This window comes from Python bivittatus, unplaced genomic scaffold (assembly GCF_059951505.1).
Source record: "Python bivittatus isolate LINGU-HERP-01145 unplaced genomic scaffold, Pbiv_v1 ctg000850_np1212, whole genome shotgun sequence".
In the NCBI taxonomy this organism is placed as follows: Eukaryota; Metazoa; Chordata; class Lepidosauria; order Squamata; family Pythonidae; genus Python; species Python bivittatus.
In genome coordinates, this window is record NW_028277112.1 from 47,750,578 (window position 1) to 47,772,828 (window position 22,251).

The window sequence follows — 22,251 nt, forward strand, 5'->3', positions numbered from 1 at the left end:
ACCAGGCTTCTGCACCACAGGAAACCAAAGTGACCATCAGGAAACCACAATTATTTGAAAATGGAAACCGGTTTAAAATGTAACATGTTTTCTATTATATGCATTGACAGTGGGTGGAACTGAGGAATTTAGCCGGCATGCATGCATGGAGGCAAATCACAGCGCACAAGTATTACCCTGACATCCTACTGCTCTCTTAATAAGGTATAAGGCTGTTCCTAGGATTTCATAATATTTGTATTCTTTTATTCATATGCTAATCATTGTAATTATAATTATTATAATTATTCATAACTTCAATTTGCTGATTGAGGACCTAACTGAAGGGTGTGATTATTGCTTAATCTCCCTAACAGACATAAACAAAACAATCATTCTCCATGTTTAGCATCATCAGGTAAGAGCTACATCATTGAGTCTACTTTCCTCCAGGTTGCTCTTTCCAACCTTCTGATTCCAAACTACTGTAGATTAATTTCAGTTCAGTTTGGAATCAGATGGTATTAATCACTGTTTGTGCTTCACTCTTGAGGTCTCTGGTGTGATTTTGCATTAAGGTCTTGATTGCTTTATAACCACCACCACCCCCAGTCATTCATTATCCTGTATCCAACTGCCAACTAGTGAGAGGGACTTTGTGAAATAAAATATTATTTCCTAGTGTTTTTTTCAGTTTTTCAGTAAAATAATGAAGGAAAAAAATCATGTTGGATAGACTCTTTAACAAAAATTCAGGACCGATCTGCAGGGCCAACGTGCCCCAGAGCATCTGTGTCCAGTGGTCATTGCTTAAAGGCTGAAGGGGACGATGTCACCCTCTCCTGCACTCAACCCATTGGGACTTCCAATTGTCTTTTCCTGCTGTGCATCAGAAGTAGTGTTTTCAGACTCGTGCCAGCACAAGGAGTGCTGTCTGATTCACTGCTGCACTTCAGGTCAGCATGTACAAACACCTCTACTCTAATATGCTACCGTGCATTGTGGCAAGAACACTTTGTGGAAGGAAGAACTTCCCTGAAACTGAAAAATGTTACCTGGGCCTGTCAGGTACCCAGCTTAGATATGTGGGCACTTGCAGAGAAATGTGGGGGAAAGTTTAAAACTCCTTGGTATCACTTGCAGTACAGTAGGTGTCAAAAGAATGAACTATAAAAGAAGCCACAGCAAGTAGACTGAAGTAGGGACGTAGTTCTTCTATGTTTGGCAGGAGATGCTGAGGAGTGAGACGCAACTGGACAAGGTGTGGGGCAGAGGAGGCAATGGCTGGCAGAACCAGAAGCCAGAAGATCCACGCAGTCCTGGATTCTAGACAGTGGCAGAGCAAATTCCACATGGTTCAGGTGCTGGAGAACTGGGCAAGAGAGCCTTCAGAGGAGAAGCTGTTAGCATTCCTAAGCCTACAGACAAAGCTGTACATAAGGTAGCGTGGGAGGAGAAAGAAAGGAGCAACAAAGCATTTTCATATTATAAGCAAAGTGGTAGAAACTGAAGTCATTTAGTTAAGTTCTAAGTACTTGTTAAGTTAGGTATTAGAGTACGTATTTACGCTTGGTCACTATAAATGGACACACACATACACATGCTGTATATGTTTAACAATAAAGAAAACTGACCTCTGAGGCACTCCTTTTACAGAGTTGATTTCTCTTCCTTAATCACACCATCTGAAACTACCCACTCTGATAGGAGCAGAACTTCTGTAAAACAATTGCCTCCTAATTAGCAGCCCTTGTAAACAGCCCAGAAGGATACCATGATTGATAGTAACAAGAGAACTCAGGTAGGACCAGTAGGGATACACTATTCCCATCTAGGTCCCAACAAAGGTTGTCCACCAGCACCAACAATATGAATTCCATCCCACTCCCACTCCCAGTGAATTAACATGGTCCAAATCAGCGTTTTTCAAACTTGGCAACTTTAAGATGTGTGGACATCAACACCCAGAATTCCCCAGCCAACACTGGTCTAAATAATGTAATACCTGTAGGCAAACATGAGGTAAACCCACTTTTCTCTGAGCTATCTCTTCCATCCCCATATGTTTATAAAATTAATTATACTCCCCCTCTTCCTAAGAGTACAGCATAAAACCTGGGAATGAAGGAAAAACATTGAATGGAAGGGTAATAACTAAATATTGTTCAGAAATAGTTGCCAGAGGCAAATAATCAGAGATGACTAGGATGACCATGCAGCTTTACACTCAACATTTGTGTCAGCAAAAGAAAAGGTCTGTTGCAGGCAGGAACAGTCTCTCTCTGTAAACCCTCACACTTCTTGTGTTTTTCAAGCATCAAATGGAAGCATTACTGCAATCTGACAGACTGTCAAGGTTTTATGAGTAGGATTTTCTAGCACTGAATATGAGCGATGATGTGCTGCAGCTGGCAGGTATCATGTTATTGCTGATAATACAAACATAGAAGATTCTGGTAGAAGATAAATGTCATTGTGAGAAGGCAGCAAAGGTGGTGATTTTGGAGATCATATTTCTCACATTCTGGAGAAGCAAAGAAATATGCAATTATCATTTCTAAGCACCCTACAATACTATTGGAAAATTAGAGATGTAACAATAATGTACAATTTTGCTAAAAGGGAACAGAAAGATTATTTGTGCCATGTTATGGTAATTTTGTAGCTTTGAGTTGCAGTTTTGCATATCACATGCACATACAAGCTTTCTCTTTCTCTCTCTCTCTCACTTAATCAGGGCAACACTATTGAGGTGCTATGGAAACACCCAAAACAAACTATGTCTTGACTTTCATTTCAAGTGGAAGCTTTACTTGAATATTAGTGGATTGGGTGACTGTCACAAAATGATTGCAGTTGTTTAGTTTGAGGCACGTACTATAGGGTGGTGAAAATGTGCTGAGTTTTCAGCAGCAAGTAATTGGATATGAATATGGAAGTACTAGGCACTCTCTCATACAAAGCAAGTGAAGGTTGCTAGAAGGAAAATACCGTTTAATTAATTACATTTGATAAAATATTATTTTAAGGAAAAAAATCTCTGCTTTAAGAGATACGCAATGTTCTTTTATTTAAAGTGACTTGCAAAAGAGATATTTTCAGCCATATAAACTTCCAAGTATAACATCTGCAGACCTTTGGAAATTCATCCTCTGTAATCTAATTTCTACAAATTTATCTAACAAAAACCAGATAGCAACTATGTATATTAGATCTTAATTGCCAAAATCCTGGTGAGCAGGAAATGGCAGCATAGGGTTAGTAATCTCTCCATCTTTTTGCTGCTATCCAATGTCATCCAGATTTTTGCACTGGGCTAGGAATCTATAAGGAGAGGATAGGAGATTGCCCACATCTGCTCCGGATGGCTGCTCCTTGCGAGGAGACTGCAGGACAGCAGTCTTCTGTGGGTTTCAGCACCAGGAGATAAAGGGATTAGTCATCTTGCTCACAACCACAGCTGAGACTTTTAGGATACTAAATTTGCAAGCCTTATTTTCTAATCACTTTCAGAAATTGCCTATTAACCATCTTAAGCTTTCAGAGACCTTCAGAACCATACTGTAAGTTTGTAAGTTTGAAAAGTCGCCAGGTGAGTTTAGCTTCAACCCTGAACAAAAGAAAAATTAATTATAAGCTTAAGAACTTTAAAAAAAATTGAAATAAACAACAAAAACCTAAATAAGATTTTGATCTAAGAAAGTTATAAATGGATTAGGGGTCCAGATAAATTGGGAATATTGACTTTTACTATAAGATTTTGGAACGTATAAAAAATGAATAGCTTCTCATGGGAACCAGATTTATTTTAGCTACCTTGACTATTGTAAGTCATAAAAAAAATAAGCAACTTTATGATTTTAGAAACTGGACACTAGAGGGGACTAAAAATTCTAAGTAGAAAGGGGGGAAAGCCCACTTTTGGTATCAGTTAGCACTGGGACTTACAAAATGACACAAAATGTCTTAACACTGGAAATACTAAAGAAGATCTTTGAAGAACAGAGCCAGAAATTAGTAGCTACAATATCAACAGTGTCAGTAATGATGTCTGACTCTAAAAGATATTAATGAGGGAATGACAGATGTGGAGCAAATTTCATCTGACAAGACAGAGGAAGCACTGAAAGTGGAACTACAAATGACAGACCAAGAGAATGGTTTGGAAAAGGACACTTTATTAGATATTCAAAAGAAACTGGCTGAAGTTTTAAAAATTAAAGGGGAAATACAAATGACAAACCAAGAGAATGACCTGGAAAATGTTTTCTTATTGGATCTACAAAAGAGGCTTGTTAAACCTCTGAAGAAATCTGTGAGATGGGATAAAGAAGAATTGAAGAGAAATCAAATCCTACAACAATATTTGAATGAACTAAAGATTAAGACTGTTAGAAATAAATGGAAGGAATATAAAGTTGGTTTATTTGATCAAGGTTAAAATAAGACTTTTTTGGTAAACTTCTGGCAACACTTTATGGACTGTTTGCTGACACCACAATTGAAAAGTTGAAGTTTTATGGATTTGCTATAAGCAAATATTTGCTATAAGCAAATAAGGGATTTGCTTATTTGCTATATTATTATTATTATTTGCTATATATTATTTGTTTATTTGCTATATTTCTATAAGCAAATATTTCTATAAGCAAATAAGGGATAAGGAATGGGATATTTATGTTTATTAATTTATATTTTGAATTTAGATACCGCCCATCTCACGAAGTGACTCTGGGTGGTTCACAATAAAACAACAAATAAATATTAATTAAAATACAATAAAAACAGTATAAAAATACAGTAAAAATACAGTAAAACCAAACACATACACAAATAATAATATCTTCCAAGATGCTGCTATTCAATAAGATGTTAACATATGGGAGCATCTTCAAGGTGCTAGCCACCCCCAGGGTTGGTTGCCCCTTTTTCCACCCCATGCCAGTTGGCAGAGCCATGTCTTGACTGCCTTCTGTAAGGACAAGAGAGTTGGGGCCTGCCTCACCTCTGGGGGAAAGTATTCCATAGGGTGGAGGCCACAGCAGAGAAGGCTCTCTTTCTGGACCCTGCCAGTTGACATTCTTTCATCGATAGGGTCCGCAGCATACCTTCTCTGCTTGACCGGGTGGGACAGGTCAGTATAATGGGGCCGAGATGTTCCCTCAGGTAACCTGGTCCCATGCCATGTAGGGCTTTAAAGGTGATAACCAACACCTGGAAGCAATGCAGCTCATGAAGCAAAGATATAACATGTGCCATCCTTGGGGCACCTAAAATTGCCTGCGCGGCTACATTTTGAACCAGCTGAAGCTTCCAGATAATTTTCAAGGGTAGCCCCATGTAGAGTGCATTGCAATAGTCTATACAGGAGATGACTAGGGCCTGAGTGACTGGATATGGGATGAAGAGATATCTGTTTAACTTTAGAGGGGGTGAAAAGTTATTAAATTTAGGGTTAAATTTTAAAATACTTGTTGTAATGAAGGTTGGAAGCCACTTCTTTATATATTTCTTTTCTTCGTCTTTATTACATTCTTTTCTTTTCTTTTCTTCTCTTTTTTTTCTTTTTCTTTTTCCTTGCACTTTTTATTCCTTCCTTCTATTCTCTTTTCTTTTTTCAGTTTGTATTAGTTTTTACTATTGTAATCAAAATCCTTAATAAAAATTAATAAAATATTTCCAAAAAACCCTGCAAGATTTGTCCCTGTAGTCACCATGAACCAAAACTGACACACACGCACACACATATATACAGTATTTATAAATATACGCGCACACAGTGTATATCTATTTGTGTGTGTGTGTATGCTTATATACAGTTTTTGATGCAAGATGGCACACCTCACCTTTTTCATGTACTCACTTTACACATTGATGCAAACTACTGAAGTACTTTGTTTAGATGTCATGACAAATGCAGATCTTCCTTGGCCTGATGATGTCATAAGCAAGGTCTTCTAAAGGATTCAAGCCTAGGAAGGCAGCTGCTGGCACAGTCCTCTAGGGCATGCTCAGTTTCATTCTGTAGCTTGAAAGCTGCCAGTACAGTACTCCAACATTGGCAGGGCGACCTACCTAGTGGTCTCTATGTGCAATTCCTGTCGTCAAATGGGACTTTCTCTAAGGCCAACGTTTCTTCTCCTTGTGGTAGAAAAAGGTAATGTCAGCGCGAGATTCATGCTTACACTCTGCTTTCATTAAATATATGTGCCTGGAGGTGAAAAGGCCTGGAGAGAGAAGAAAAATATTTCTGTTGTTTCCCAAACTATTTTTTCACTGAAGAATTGGAAGAATGGGTGAGAAAAGATTATGAAATATTTCCTGGTATGCTCATATTAAATGATGCATTAAATAGTTAAAATATGTAAAAAAAAAAATGGGTTGACTTTGTTAATACACCAAATCAAGAATTGATTTAACAAATCAGAAGATATACCTCAAACCTGCTGTTTCCAGGGTCCCATATGAGAAATAAAATGCTTTTCTTCCAGCCTTAGAATCCAAACTGACCTGTTTTGAGTATCCTGGATCCTGCCACTGGACTTTTGTAGCTTATGCTTGAGTTGCTTTAAAAAAACCTTTTTCCAGCTTACCCAGTCTAGCAGCCAATCCCAGTCGTATTGACTGAGACTGAATGGAGTGAGGTGGAAATCAAGGGTTGAGAAAAAAGCAGCCGTTAAGCAATATGGCCAGATTGGACGTAATGGCACGTGGGAATGACCTTGGGAGACAGGAGGAAGAGCCGCAGACCAGACAATAGTCAGACAAGCAGCAGCTGAGCCTGCAGCAGGAATGTGGGCATGGCAAACACCTCAGAAGGGACCCTCCCTAGTTTCTTGGACTGTGAAGGTGAGCGGAGAGAGATGTACTTCCAGACCTGCTTCTGGATTCTGTTAATGTAACCTTACAATAAAGTTAGAGTTAGTACTTCTCGGTGTGCTTCTTCTCTGGAATACCTCGCAAGGCTGACACTGCTGCTGCTGTGTCCAAAGGCTGTGCGGTGAGTACCTTAGAATGCACCTGAGTGAGCCCATGGATTGCACATGCATTATCATGTACTGTCTTTTGCAGACAGATAATACACAGATGTGTGCACAGTCCTGGGCTTCACACGCAAGTGTGATTAATGCTGCTAGGTTTGGAAATGGAAAGAATACTTGTATAGCGCTTCTTTGGTTTACTTAAACTTTGATGTGCATGCACACTCTGTGTGCATGTTCTTGTGCCCTGATGTTGTGTGGAGGTTTTAGAGTTATTTTAAAAATACCAGTTCTTGGGACTGTACGTTACTTTCAAATCTTCTAGGAGTTTTGTGGTCATTCTCCTGTGCTACTGAGTTCCTGATATAATTTTTGCTCTCTTGAGTCTCTCTGTATGATTCCTCTTCAGTTTGTTGCTCTGTCGGTTGTAGGATAGTTTGTTTGTACTGGGGTTTGTGGTGGTAGTGTTGCACTTGGTTATAGTGCCATGATTTGCACATTAAAAAAAATGTAATAAGATAATGAAATGCAAAAGGAAAAGGAAAAGAAAAATAGGATAGAACAAAAAGAAATTACTATTAAATGTGAATAAAAAGCATTGTGAGAAAACATTCTAGTGACACATTCTCTCTTTCCCTTCCTTTTGTGTCCCCAACCACTAACCACAATTTAGATATTTATACTTTACACTGAACATTAAGGATTGTTTGCTAGTTTCTGTTTAACTGTTTTCATCTGTTATTTTTAATTGGTCTCAGAACTTTCTTCTAGAAACCTTGTTCCAAATGTCAAAATTTGCCTTGCTGTATAATGTGTTGCATGTAAGAGAGTCATTCCTGCTTAAATTTGGTTAAATTCCTATTATGGATATATACTATCAATTTTGCCATTACTCCATATCCTCCAATTTTGGTCTCCAAATCTAATATTGTCAGCAAGGTTCCTTGTTTACAAAAAACCCTCCATAGCAAATGATACAGTTTGTACTTCTCTTGTTCTTTTTGGATATACCATGACGTGCTACTTGCTTGCTAACTGCTCTAATAGGTGTTGATGGAAAGAACATAGATGACGGTGATTAGCTGTCTTGCATCCTCTGTGTGTTGAATGAGTCTGCAAGGGGCTTATTTCACTCAGGAGCGATCTTCTCTGCTGAAAAGAAGTGGGTGGGGCAATTCTGATTCAGTATGCTTCAATTTGATCTTTTGGTTTTGTAAAAAAACTTTTTAAAAATGTGTTCAAAATAAACTCTTTGCCTGATTTTTCTTCAAGTTGTCAAGCTGTTAGCAGTCCACTTGGGCAGCCACTCCATTTGCTCTTGTGGTATCATGGGAAAAATTAAGGGACACATATTGAAATCCTGTGGTTTCCTATTACTAATTCAAGTTTTGTTCTGTCAGAATGCAATCAACTTAGAATATTCTGATGGATGTTTGGACCTGATTTGTTCCCAGCTTGAAACAAAACTCTTCCCCAGATAGAGAAGCTTGTCTTAGAACAGCAAGCCTTCAGTCTGACGTTCATGTCCATAGAGTGTCACAGGGAAAATCATTGCCTGCATGATTCTGATTTGTGTAGGTATGGACATATCATGGCATCTAAATATCTTTTCCAAGGTCTTCATTGCTAGCCTACCTAGTGCTACTCAGTGGTGTATTTCTTGACTGCTGGTTTCTTTAGTGTTGATAATCAATCCTAAAAGGCAGAAGCTATCTACCAGTTCAGTATTTTCATTGTCATTTCTAAACCTGGTTCCTATACCTGTTATCATTAGGTTAGTCTTCTTTATATTTAATCTTTGTCTCATTTTTTTGCACTGTGCTCCTTGACTTTCATGACTGGATTATTTGCATTTTCAGATGTCAGATTTGTTATTGGCATAGTGCACATTATTGATGTTTCTTCCTCCAAGTTTAAAACCATGCTCATCTTTTTCCAATCCAGCTTCCATCAATATATATTAAGCGTAACAGTTGAATCAATAAGGAGAGAGTAACTTTAACTTTAAGATATGTGGACTTCAACTCCCAGAATCCCTCAGCCAGCATGGCTGACTGGGGAATTCTGGGAGTTGAAGTCCACATATCTTAAAGCCGCTAAGGTTGAGGAACACTGGTATAGAGTACTGCCTCAGTCCTTTGTCAGCCTGGATCCAGTCTGTTTTGCCATGTTCTGTGTAATCTCTGGCTTCCAGTCCTGTGTTTAGATTTCGCATGTGGACAATTGCTTTTTGCTGTTTATTTTAAATTCTTGAAAGTTATAAAAATAAATCTTCATTTTCTTGTATTAAGGTTTGAAGGTACTCACTCACCAGGTGATTTCAGCCTTGTCCCTTTGAAGGTGTCTAACTTCATTAAAACCATTAATAAGCAGTTTCCAAAGATAGTTAGCAAGGGAAGTGCACAAACTTAATGTCCATTTTCTGGGATGTGTTTGGATGGAATTGGGATTTTCTTTATTTTCAAAAGAACTACAGTACTTTTACACTATAGTTTTCTTCCCCACTATCAAATAGTAGGAAATGATGACACCCCATTTAAGTTACTAGTCACAGCTACAATTTAAAAAAAGGTTGAAATACCACATGCTACTCTGAGGTTCAGGGCATCCAATCCTACCTTCACAAAGATGTGTGCAATCTTTTAAGAGCTGAAAATAGCATTTAACTGTTTGGGAAGGTCCAAGGTCTACAGTGGGCAGAGCAGCCGCAAGCCGGATGAGGCTGCAGAACAGATATGGAATGTTAAGGGTGAGCACTGGAATTTTTCTTTGGCTTTTAAACTGAACTAAACTCATTAGGAAGCTTACATCTGTTTGTGTGTTTTTCCTGTCCAAAATGGCAGGAAAGCACACCGCTGATTTAAGCAATATGATCAGAGTTGGCTTGGGGATGGTGAGGCAACAGTGTATTCACCCCTATCTTGATCGACAATGATGTTGTGCATCATCATAAAGAGTGTTTACTTTCAATTTACCTTTATGCATTCATACATGCATGCTAAAACTTAATACAGTGGTACCTCGGGTTACGAATTTAATCCATTCCGTGACTCTGGTCGCAACCCGATTTGTTTGCAACCCGAAGCAAATTTTCCCATAAGGTTCAATGTAATTACCGTTAATCCGTTCCGGCGTCCGTGGACCACGCGTCAAGGGCGGAAAAACGGCCGCAGACCGCGCGGCAGGGCGGAAAAACGGCCGCGGACCACGTGGCACGGGCGGAAAAATGGCCGCGGACCATGTGGCATGGGTGGAAAATGGCCACGGACCACGTGGCATGGAGGAAAATGGCCGTGGATCCGGTTCGTACCCCGAGGCGGAGTTCGCAAACCGAGGTAAATTTTTGCGGCCGGAGCTGGTCGCAACCCAAAAAGTTTGTAAGCAGAGGCGTTCGTAACCCGAGGTACCACTGTATATTTTATTCCATGTGCAAAAAGGTCTGCGAAGAAATTACAGCTTGCGTTACATTTAAGACTGCAACTATGTGCTGGCAATAGGTTTTGCAAGTGTAAATCCAAATTTGAAATTTGACAAGTGGTGGTGGTGGTATTTAGTCAGTGCAACCGTGGCTTATCTATTATTATTAGATTTATATCCCACATTTCATTCATGAACTCAAGGCAGCATACACAGTGCTCCCTTCTCCTATTGTTCCCCGCCATAACCATGGGAGACAGGTTGGACTGCGGGACGGTGTCTGTCCCAAAGCTATCCAGTGAACTCCCATGGCTGGGACTGTGAAGGAATGTCGGGTTGACTCAGAAAAGGGGGAAGAAAATGCTGAGCTGTACAGAAAAGACATTTGAGTCCTGGGAAAGGAGGAAATGTGAGAAGGAAACTCAAAACAACTTCACCTTGACTGAGTTAGATATGGGTTGAAGTAGAGAGTGGCTTTGACAGGTTTTCAAAATGCTGTTACAAGACCCTCACTGGGTTCAAGTACATTTCAACTGAATGAGTAATTGTTGAACTCACATACAACAAAAGGTTTTAGTCTATCTCAGAAGATCTCAACAGAACACAGTAGGTTTTTAACACATTACAATTGTTAATTGTTAAGGTATTTCTAATTCACGTAACCTGCATCTGCATAACAAACCTGCCTTCCCCTCCCTTCCCCCATCTCATCCCAATTTCAATCCTACCCCAGTTTAGCCACTCTAAATGAAGCGTAAGTGAAATGAAGCTGTCACTCACAAAAACGTATGCCTTTTAATAAACTCTGGTAGATTGAAAAGGTGTCGCCAGATTCTTGGCTGCCATAGACTAAACAAAATGGCTTTCTTCCTATAATATTCAACACTCCTACTGATTCCTGTTTCCTGACTTGAAGGTCTGACAGATTTGAAGTTCTGGCTGACTTGAAGGTCTGACAGAAGATGGACTTAAATCTGGTTCTTCTTGATGCCAATCCCATATTCCACAAGCTATGGTAATTTCCAGACAGCTCTGTAAATATGATATACAGTATAGACAGGGATGCATAGTTTGTGTATGTTTTCTGACTTACTCATGATTTGTTGTGCCTTGATCATATCTTTATTCCACAGAGGTGGAAGTCTGGAAACCAGGAATTGATTAAACAAGCAGTGATTATTTTGCTCATCTGCAAGAATGAATTGGGATTTGTTAAGGTAAATCAAAGTTTAAGCAAGATGTGAGAATGCAACATTTCTTTTGGTCTTTCAGATCTAAATCCTAATGGGAAGGATGGAGTGTTTTGGAACAACAAAGATACCGTACATAGTCCTAGTCCTCTATTGTGTTATTTTTGTTACTACCTGTTTGCTTCTTATCTAAGTAGCTGGCAGAATGGATTAAATAGTGGGAAGAGGTTCTCTTCTAGTACCTAGCTTTTTATTCAATGCATTTTTAGGATATGTTAAACAATTATGCATATATATGTGTGTGTGTGTGTATACATATACAGTGGTACCTCGGTTCACGAACTTAATTCATTCCACGATTCTGGTCGCAAACCGAATTGGTTGCGTACTGAATCAAATTTCCCCATAAGGTTCAATGTAAATAAGGTTAATCCGTTCTGACCCCTCTGAATCTGGTCGCCAACTGATTTTGGTCACCAACCGAATCAAATTTTCCCATAAGGTTCTATGTAAATAAGGTTAATCCGTTCTGAACCATATGTATTTTTTTTAAAACCACAAAAATATGAAACAAAGTACAGTACAGTACAGTATGAAGAGAGAGAACACTAACCTTGCTTGAGGTGACTTCTGGCGTGGAGGACAGGAAGATGGGTGGGGAGATGGTTATTGTTTGGAGGGAGAGTCCCCCTCGCCTACAGGAAGCCACGACCACGTGTCAGAGCAGGGAAGATGGCTGCGGGTTGTGTTCATCACCCGATACGGAGTTCGTGAACGGAAGCAAAATTTTGCAAACGGTGCTGTTCATGAACCGAATTGTTCATGAACAGAAGTGTTCGTGAACTGAGGTATTACTGTACATATATATATATATATATATATACATATATATATATACACACACACACACACACACACATACACACACACACACACACACATATATATATACGTGTGTGTGTGTGTGTATAGCAGAGGTGTGTCTACTGAAAAATCAGATTAATAGAAGCTGATATTATAAATTGCTCGTCAGAATTTAAATTAGATGACAGGATCTCCAATCTAGCAATTTTAAATGAATTATTAATTCATCACTATTAATCTTCATAATTTGCATAATCCATTGCCAGGCAATTCTACCTGACTCAATAAGTCTACAATCCTTTTTTTATATATATAATAATTTTATTAAAGATTCTATTATACCGATAAAACTAATACAATCTACATAGTATAGTATGTAGTAAAAAGAAGTAATTTTTAGTACTTCTAAAGTAAAAGTAAAAAGAAAAAATTAAAAAAATTAAAAAGTGCAGAAAAAGAAAAAGAGGAAAGGAAAAAGAGAAGAAGTAACCTCCCCCTTCATCCCCAGGAAACATGATCAACATTAACAACTTATCACTATCTCTTAAAGTAAAACCAAGCAACTCTTCTTCCCATACTCACCCCATTCTCTATAAGTCAATCTCTAAAACCTCATCTCTCCATATCAATCAGCAAAAGTCCATTAAGGGTTGTCAGAAATAACAACATGACTATTACAAATTATATCTACTAAACCCAATTTGAATCCTTCATTTTATATTTATATCTCCATTTCTATTTAAACATATCCCCCCTATTTCCTCTCTTCAAATAAACAAAATCTTTAAAACATCATCATCCAGTCCCAGTCAACAAACCATTAAACATTACCAGAAATAGCAACCTATTTATTTTAACCTTGATCAAATGAACCAATTTTATATTCTTTCTTCTCTCTCCCAACAATCTTTAGATCCGTCAAACAAAGTTCTAACATCTGCTTTCTCATATGTTCTTTGTCTCTTCTCTCAAAATCCTTGGTGCCCCCTTTGTAATTCCAGTAGAAAGAAGTTATCCACAGCACTGTTCATATTCTCACTATCTCTTCTCAGAAAATCTTTAGCAACTTCAACAAGTCCCTTTTATAAGTCAAATGTAGAAAATTATCCACATCACTCTTCTGGTTTAATATTTGTATGTCTTTTTTAAATTAGCAAATCATCCAGTTTCATTTGTAAATCCATTATTTCCATCTCCTCTTATAGGCTATCATTTTGGAATCCACTTTCAAATCAATTTCATTTTTATTCAATGGGGCTTGTTCCTCTTCAGTAAGATCTTCTTATTTTTCTGTAATAGTAAATAACTTTATAACTTCCTGGACACATTCATTGTAAATCTCTCTTAAAGTAGCCATTGATGCATTTATTTCCTTCTAGTGCCCTCTAGTGTCCATCTTGCAAAGTTGTCTTATTAGTTGTTTAAAATAGACATTTTCCCATGGGAAGGATTCTTTCAATTAACTTCAAAGTCTTAAATCAAGACCATCTGAGCCCTTAATCCATTTAAAACTTTCTAAAACCAACACTAATCATTCTTTTGCTGTATATTCAAAAAAGATTGTTTTTACAAATCTTTAAACTTGTAGTTAAAACTTCTTTTTTAAAGGACTGAAGAAAACTCACCTAGTGATTTCAATAAGACTTGCAGATCTGAAGGTTCTCAATCTTTAAGAAGCAGCAAAAAAAAAAAAAAAAAAAAAAATCCAAAGTGATTAAAAGGTGAGCCTCAGTAGAATCTAGAGACCATATAGGCTACATTAGCGGCTATAAGCTTGGTGAAATCCCAAAATTCCCAGCCGGTCGCAAGCCAATTTCAAAAATGCAGTTTCTGCCATCTGCTCAGGAAAAAAAAGCTTTCTGGAGTACGTGTGGGAAATCTTGAGATCTTTCCTTACTCCAGAGAGATTTCAGCAGCCTGAATCCAGCATTTGGGCACCAGTTTCAGCTGCAATGCTATTCCTCTATTCTAGGGACGTCAGTTTGCCATGGCACTCACCAGAAGTCTTCCAATAAGTCTACAGTCCTAAACATACTTGTTTTAGATTATGTACTTTTGAAATCAGTGGAACACTTCTAAATAGAAATTCATAGGATTATCACATACAGATATAATTGTGGTGGAAAAACTTTCTACTTAAGTTTAAATGCAGATGTGTTAAATTTCTGAAGTAGACAAGAACTTAATGGTCTTTAGGGCTAGAGATCTCTTTTCAATAAGTGAAATGTCATATTCATTATGGTGAATATCATGGCAATTTGAACTTAGAAAGAGAGGGAATGAGTAGTCACAGTGTAAACTAGAGTTGCAAATCCAAAGATATAGTGTGGCCATTTATTCTTGGGTATTCAGTGTAGAATCAGTGATGATGCTGTTTGCTTTTATTTCAATATATGTTAGTTATTTCTTTGATGTTCTCTCTCTTCATATGAAAACAGACCTTCTCCCATCAATTGTGTTCACACTACAACCAGTGCACACCCATTTAGAATAGCAGAGGAAAGCTAATGGGTTTATGATTTCCAGTACCATTTTATCAGGACTGAAGCACATAGATTCTAACTCTGCCATTTGTGTACACGAGCATTAACACTGTGTATACTTGTCAGAAAACTAATCATGTCAGAATTGGTCATCTGAACCTATCCCACAATAAAATTGCTCAACCCAAGTGCTCATTTGGTCTAGCAATAAAACATTCTAATTTAATCTTGAACTCTTAGAGCCAGATCTAATGACCTGAGTTCAAACTTCTCCTATTTTATTAAATGCACTTATTATTTTTATTCAGATATCTTAGAAAAAAAAACATCAGCATTGTTTAAATGTGAGTTTTAAGTGTCTAAAGAAAAATGTATAATGCCAAACAAAACCCAAGCTTGTTTGATTCACTTACCCTATAATGTTCAAGGGTGATTAACTTAAGATAGTTTAACTGTTTTTAATTTGAAACAGATGCCTGTGATTTTGGCCAACCACGATGTGAATCAGATCTATGTATAAAGTACAAGATTTTCAGCCAGAGTAAAATGTCTATCTGCTTTGATCCTGCATGCCTGTTGTTGAAGGATGTGCCATCTCTAATCCAGTTTTGAGCTGAGTTATTTTTCCACTGACAGCTTCTACTGTCATGAAGAAATCATGCTGTTTATTTTTGGTATTTTTATACAAAGCAAATTGATGTAGAAAAAAACAAATAGAATAAGAATTGGCATTCAAATCTCTATTCCTAATTGCATTCCTCATAAAATAGCGGAAAGAGAATTTTTGCATCTTGGTGAATATTGACAGCCCCCACCCTGCAAAAAATCAAGAGACAAAGAAACCAAAATCAGGTTTGGTGGATTTCTAGTTTATGTACATTTGAGATGCAGTTAATTTTGGTATAATATAAAATGAGAGAACAACAGATAGTCCCCCACTTACAAACAGATTGCGTTCCAAGAGGTTGTTCGTAAGTCCATTTTGTTCATACGTCCAACAAGCAAAAAAAGAGAAAGAGGTGGAGGCAGGAGGCAGGGCAGCGGTGTTTGTAGCGGAGCCCTATCTTCTGCTGCCAGTGCATTGCCAGGTGAGGCAGGAGAGGGGGTGGTAGTGAAGGAGAGGGGAACGAAGGGTGAGGCGGTGGGGCGCAGCACACTCCATTGCCGGGTGAGGCAGGAGACCTCCACCCCTTCTCCCCTCTCCTGCCTCACCCGGCAACGGAGCGTGCCACGTAAACTAACCCTTCCTGGGAACTCCAACTCCAGTGCAACCCTCAAATGCAAACGGAACGTGGGAGAAGGTGGGAAGAGGTCAGTTTGTGGTACACTGTAAACTAACCGTTTCCCGCCTTCTCCCAACTTCCGGTTCCAACTTCCAGCCTGACTTCCGGTTCTGATTTCCGGGTCCATCCTGTTTGTATCAGTGAAAGTTCGCAACATGAAAGTTTGCAAGTAGGGGACTCTCTGTCTGTTATTTGTACAGTTTGCTCCTTGTATTATATTCATGTAATATATTCTCGAGTTTATCATCTTTTCAATTGTCACTAAATTAAAAATGAGAACCACTTAAATGCTAATGAAAACAGCCATTATGTATAGTATCTGGATACTACATGTTAAAAATTCTTATTAAAAGGATGACATTAAATTATCTGATTAGTGTAAATATGTTTTATATTGATGGTATGACTATCCTTTTCAAATGTGATTGCCCTTTTTAGGGTAAGTTCACAATGCTATCTTGAAAATGGAAGATAATCTGGTAAAATCCCCTATCAGGATTAGCTTTGAGGGTATATTTTTTTCCATTTTGTGCTCTCTAGTATAGTAAACTTCACAGTTCACAACCAACATAACAGTAGCAGAAGGTTAAGCCCCTATGGCTGGAAAACTGGAATCAACTTCCTTTTTCTAAAGTCCTCCAAGTCTTCATACACTGGCCCTACATCCTACTTTGAAGTAATGACGTCTTAGTTCCTGCTGCTAACATCTATCTTCCACCCAGTGCCCCACCTGGCAGTTTTCTGAAACCCTGATGTGTGAACACTGTACTGCCTTTTGGTGATTAAAATATCAAAATGCAAAATGCAAAAAAAAAAAAAAAAGGGAAATACTTTTAATAGTATAATATTTTGGTCATATAGCATACAGACATGCATCTAGAGGTTTCAGCCTTTCCTCCCAATCTCACAAGAGATGAACAAGACACAATTTTTGTAAAATGCAAAAATTCAGTGTTGGAGAAGATAAATTACAGATCTGACCAGGTCAGTGGCTTACAAAATGCAAAAGAAAATAGAAGACACCAGCAGACAAGAAGTTGATGGCGGTCTGCTACAAACGGAGATTTTTCACTACTCTGAGTCTCTGTAAGGAGATATGGTATAGAAAGTTTGAAATATTATTTCTGATTATAAAAAGTTTCTAAAAACAAAATTATAACTTCATGCACAACAGCTGAAGTTAAGATACCCAATTTTAGAACTTGTACAGAGAGATAAGAACATGACAGAATGAGAGTGTGTCCCACATAGAAACATAAAGAATCTAACACACATTCCTGGCTAAAGCATGTTACCTCATTAGAATCGTCCTGAAGCAATGGCACTCGTTTTACCTGGATTTCCTGTTTTCTTAGGATTCCAGAAAAGAGGCCATAAGGAGATAGTTAACTCTCTCTGGTAAGCCTCCCACAAACTTCTGCCTCTTTCCTTTAAAAATACCAAATCTCTGGCAGATGGAGGGTTGGGGTATCTGACTGTGTACCCCACAATCAGATACCCCAACCTGATAATCAATCTGATAAAAAGCATTTCCTCCTCATGGGGATGTGTAACCTGCACCTGAGCCTGCAATACTGTGAATATTAACAAACAGGTTATATTCACAACAATGACAAATTATGGGAGAGGCCCAATAGACTTAGCAGGGAACCATTTAATCCTTAGCATTCTTAATTATCTGCCCATTTCCTTGCAGCCAATAGCACTTAGAGTTGCCTGACTCTAGACTAGTCTAAAGATTTGTCCCATTACACCTTTCTGCATATTAAGTGATTGCACAGGAGAGGTTCTCAAAATTTTACAGATTAGCTCTGCCTATCTCATTCCATCTCCCACTTCTGATGAGGGATCTGTGAATACATCAGCTGTCAAAGGTTGTAAATATATATGAAAAGTCTCATGAACTGTTCGAGGATATTCCTTGGGGAAGATGAAAAAATGGTGCATTGTTTCTGAATCCTTCAACAAATTTACTTTAATAATGGAGTGCTGTGCCATCTAATGTCATGCACAACCAAGGACTTAGAAAGAAAACTGTTTTAAAAGGACTTGTGGGAAGAAAGAACATTCTGGGTCCTCTCAAGAACCTGACTACTTCTACCTGTCTTCATCCACCCCACTGCACTGTTGTTGTTGTTTAGTCGTTAAGTCGTGTCCGACTCTTCGTGACCCCATGAACCATATTGCGCCAGGCCTTCCTGTCCTTCACTGCCTCCCTGAGTTTGCTCAGTTTCATGCTCATTGCTTCAGTGATGCTATCTAACCATCTCATCCTCTGCCGTCCTCTTCTCCTTTTGCCTTCAATCTTTCCCAGCATCAGGGTCTTCTCCAAAGAGATCTCTCTTCGCATTAGGTGACCAAAGTATCTGAGCTTGAGCTTCATTATCAGTCCTTCCAATGAACAATCAGGGTTAATTTCCTTTAAGATTGACTGGTTTGACCTCCTAGCAGTCCAGGGGACTCTCAAGAGTCTTCTCCAGCACCACAGTTCAAAGGCATCAATTCTTCGGCGCTCGGCCTTTTTTATGGTCCAGCTCTCACAGCCATACATTACTACTGGAAAAACCATAGCTTTGACTATGCGGATCTTTGTTGGCAAGGTGACGTCTCTGCTTTTTAATATGCTGTCTAGGTTTGCCATAGCTTTCCTCCCAAGGAGCAAGCGTCTTTTAATTTCATGGCTGCAGTCTCCGTCTGCGGTGATCTTGGAGCCCAAATAAATGAAGTCTGTTACTGCTTCCATTTCTACCCCTTCTATTTTCCAGGAATTGATGGGTCCAGATGCCATGATCTTAGTTTTTTTAATGTTGAGTTTCAAGCCAGCTTTTGCACTCTCCTCTTTCACCCTCATCAAGAGGCTCTTTAGTTCTTCTTCACTTTCTGCCATTAGGGTGGTATCATCTGCATATCTGAGGTTGTTGATGATTCTCCCTGCAATCTTGATTCCAGCTTGTGATTCTTCCAGCCTGGCATTTCTCATGATGTACTCTGCATATAGGTTAAATAAGCAGGGTGACAGTATACAGCCTTGTCGTACACCTTTCCCTATTTTGAACCAATCGGTTGTTCCATGACCGGTTCTGACTGTTGCTTCTTGGCCCGCATACAGATTTCTCAGGAGACAGGTAAGGTGGTCTGGTACCCCCATCTCTTTAAGAATTTGCCACAGTTTGTTGTGATCCACACAATCAAAGGCTTTTGCATAGTCAATGAAGCAGAAGTAGATGTTTTTCTGGAACTCTCGTGCTTTCTCCATTATCCAGCGAATGTTGGCGATTTGATCTCTAGTTCCTCTGCCTCTTCGAAACCCAGCTTGTACATCCGGTAGTTCTCGGTTCATGTATTGCTGAAGCCTAGCTTGTAGGATTTTGAGCATAACCTTGCTAGCATGTGAAATGAGTGCAATTGTGCGATAGTTTGAGCATTCTTTGGCATTGCCCTTCTTTGGAATTGGAACGTAAACTGACCTTTTCCAATCCCGTGGCCACTGTTGCGTTTTCCAAACTTGCTGGCATATTGAGTGCAGCACTTTAACACCATCATCTTTTAGTATTTTAAATAACTCAGCTGGAATACTGTCATCTCCACTAGCTTTGTTGTTAGCAATGCTTCCTAAGGCCCACTTGACTTCACTCTCTAGGATGTCTGGCTCAAGGTCAGTGATCACACCAGCGTGGACATCAGGGACATTAAGATCTTTCTTGTATAGTCCTTCTGTGTATTCTTGCCACCTCTTCTTAATCTCTTCTGCTTCTGTTAGGTCCCTGCCTTTTTTGTCCTTTATCATGCCCATCTTTGCACTAAACGTTCCTTTCATATCTCCAATTTTCTTGTAGAGATCTCTAGTCTTCCCCATTCTATTGTTTTCCTCAATTTCTTTGCATTGTTCATTTAAGAAGGCCTTCTTATCTCTCCTTGCTATTCTCTGGAAATCTGCATTCAGTTGCTTATATCTTTCCCTTTCACCCTTGCTTTTCGCATTCCTTCTTTCCACAGCTATTTGTAAAGCCTCATCAGACAGCCATTTTGCTTTCTTGCATTTCTTTTTCTTTGGGATGGTTTTAGTTGCTGCCTCCTGTACAATGTTACGGACCTCCGTCCATAGTTCTTCAGGCGCTCTGTCTACCAAATCTAATCCTCTAAATCTATTCATCACCTTCACTGTGTACTCACAAGGAATATGATCTAAGTCATACCTGAGTGGTCTAGTGGTTTTCCCTACATTCTTCAATTTAAGCCTAAATTTTGCAGTAAGAAGCTCATGATCTGAGCCACAGTCAGCTCCTGGTCTTGTTTTTGCTGTCTGTATAGAGCTTCTCCATCTTTGGCTGCAAAGTATATAATCAATCTGGTTTCGGTATTGACCATCTGGTGATGCCCATGTGTAGAGTCGTCTCTTGTGTTGTTGGAAAAGAGTGTTTGCTATGACTAGCTTGTTCTCTTGACAGAACTCTATTAGCCTTTGCCCTGCTTCATTTTGTACTCCAAGGCCAAACTTGCCTGTTATTCCGATTACTCCTTGACTTCCTACTTTAGCATTCCAATCCCCTATGATGAAAAGGACATCTTTTTGGTGCTAGTTCTAGAAGGTGTTGTAGGTCTTCATAGAAGCGGTCAACTTCAGCTTCTTCAGCATCAGTGGTTGGGGCATAGACTTGGATGACTGTGATATTGAATGGTTTGCCTTGGATACGCACTGAGATCATTCTGTCGTTTTTGAGGTTGTACCCCATTACTGCCTTTCCCACTCTCTTATTCACTATGAGTGCAACTCCATTTCTTCTAAGGGTTTCTTGCCCACAGTAGTAGATATAATGGTCACCCGAATTAAATTCACCCATTCCCGTCCATTTCAGTTCGCTGATTCCCAAGATGTCGATGTTCAGTCTTGTCATCTCATGTTTGACCACATCCAGCTTGCCTTGGTTCATAGATCTTACATTCCAGGTACCTATACAATATTGTTCTTTACAGCATCGGACCTTCTTTTCGCTTCCAGATACATCCACAGCTGAACGTCCTTTCGGCTTTGGCCCAGCCGCTTCACTCTTTCTGGAGCTACTTGGAATTGCCCTCCGCTCTTCCCCAGTAGCATATTGGACACCTTCCGACCTGAGGGGCTCATCTTCCAGCGTCATATCTTTTAGCCTTTTAACATTGTCCATGGGGTTTTCTTGGCAAGGATACTGGAGTGGGTTGCCATTTCCTTCTCCAGTGGACCACATTTTGTCAGAACTCTCTGTCATGACCTGTCCGTCTTGGGTGGCCCTGCACGGTATAGCTCATGGCTTCACTGAGTTACGCAAGCCCCTTCGCCACGACAAGGCAGTGATCCATGAAGGGGAGGCAGTGATCCATGAAGGGGCCCACTGCACTACTCATCTTCAAAAGGAAGATAATACGGTAATGACAAATATTGTTGCCATAAATCAGATAAAGAAGGAGGTTTAATACAGAGGAGATTTAATAAATTAATACATTGAGGTGTTCTTGGTGTGAAGAGGTACCTGGGCTTGACCTTTGACTAATAAGGTATAATGAGATTTGGAAAGAACTACTCTGAGTGATCTCCCAGGGATCTCCCAACTTATGAGTTTATTGTGTAAGGGAACTGCTAGAATGGATAATGCAGATTGACAAGTTTATTCCAGCTACTTTTAGGACTGTGAATAAGAGGCTTTTCCCTTTCCCATGAACATGATGACAGCATTGTTAATCCTGGTAGTGCTTGTTCCTAATTGCTTTACAAAGAGACACTGTACTGCTTGGGTCCTGTGCTATGTAACGGCCTTCTCTTAGTGATCAGGCATGTCCCTCCACTAATGGATTTCAGACTACGGTAAAGATGGAACTCTTCCAGACACCTTTTGTACTTTGATGGGAGGATGCTGTCATGATGATTGTATGTCAGCTGCAGTTGTTCTTAGAACTGATTTTTATTCTGAATTATTATTGTTATTATTACTGTGGATTTTTTGGTTACTTCTGCACCATATATACAACTGTTTATTGTATTGTACTGATGCGTTGAATGCTACCGAACATTTTTAAATTG

The 22,251-nt window shown here is 39.0% G+C and overlaps 1 protein-coding gene across 6 annotated transcripts in view; it reads right to left on the reverse strand.

The window, feature by feature from the left end:
• The window catches only part of NFIB (nuclear factor I B), a 346,323-nt gene that overhangs the window by 272,151 nt on the left and 51,921 nt on the right, over window positions 1-22,251 (reverse strand). The window lies entirely within an intron of this gene.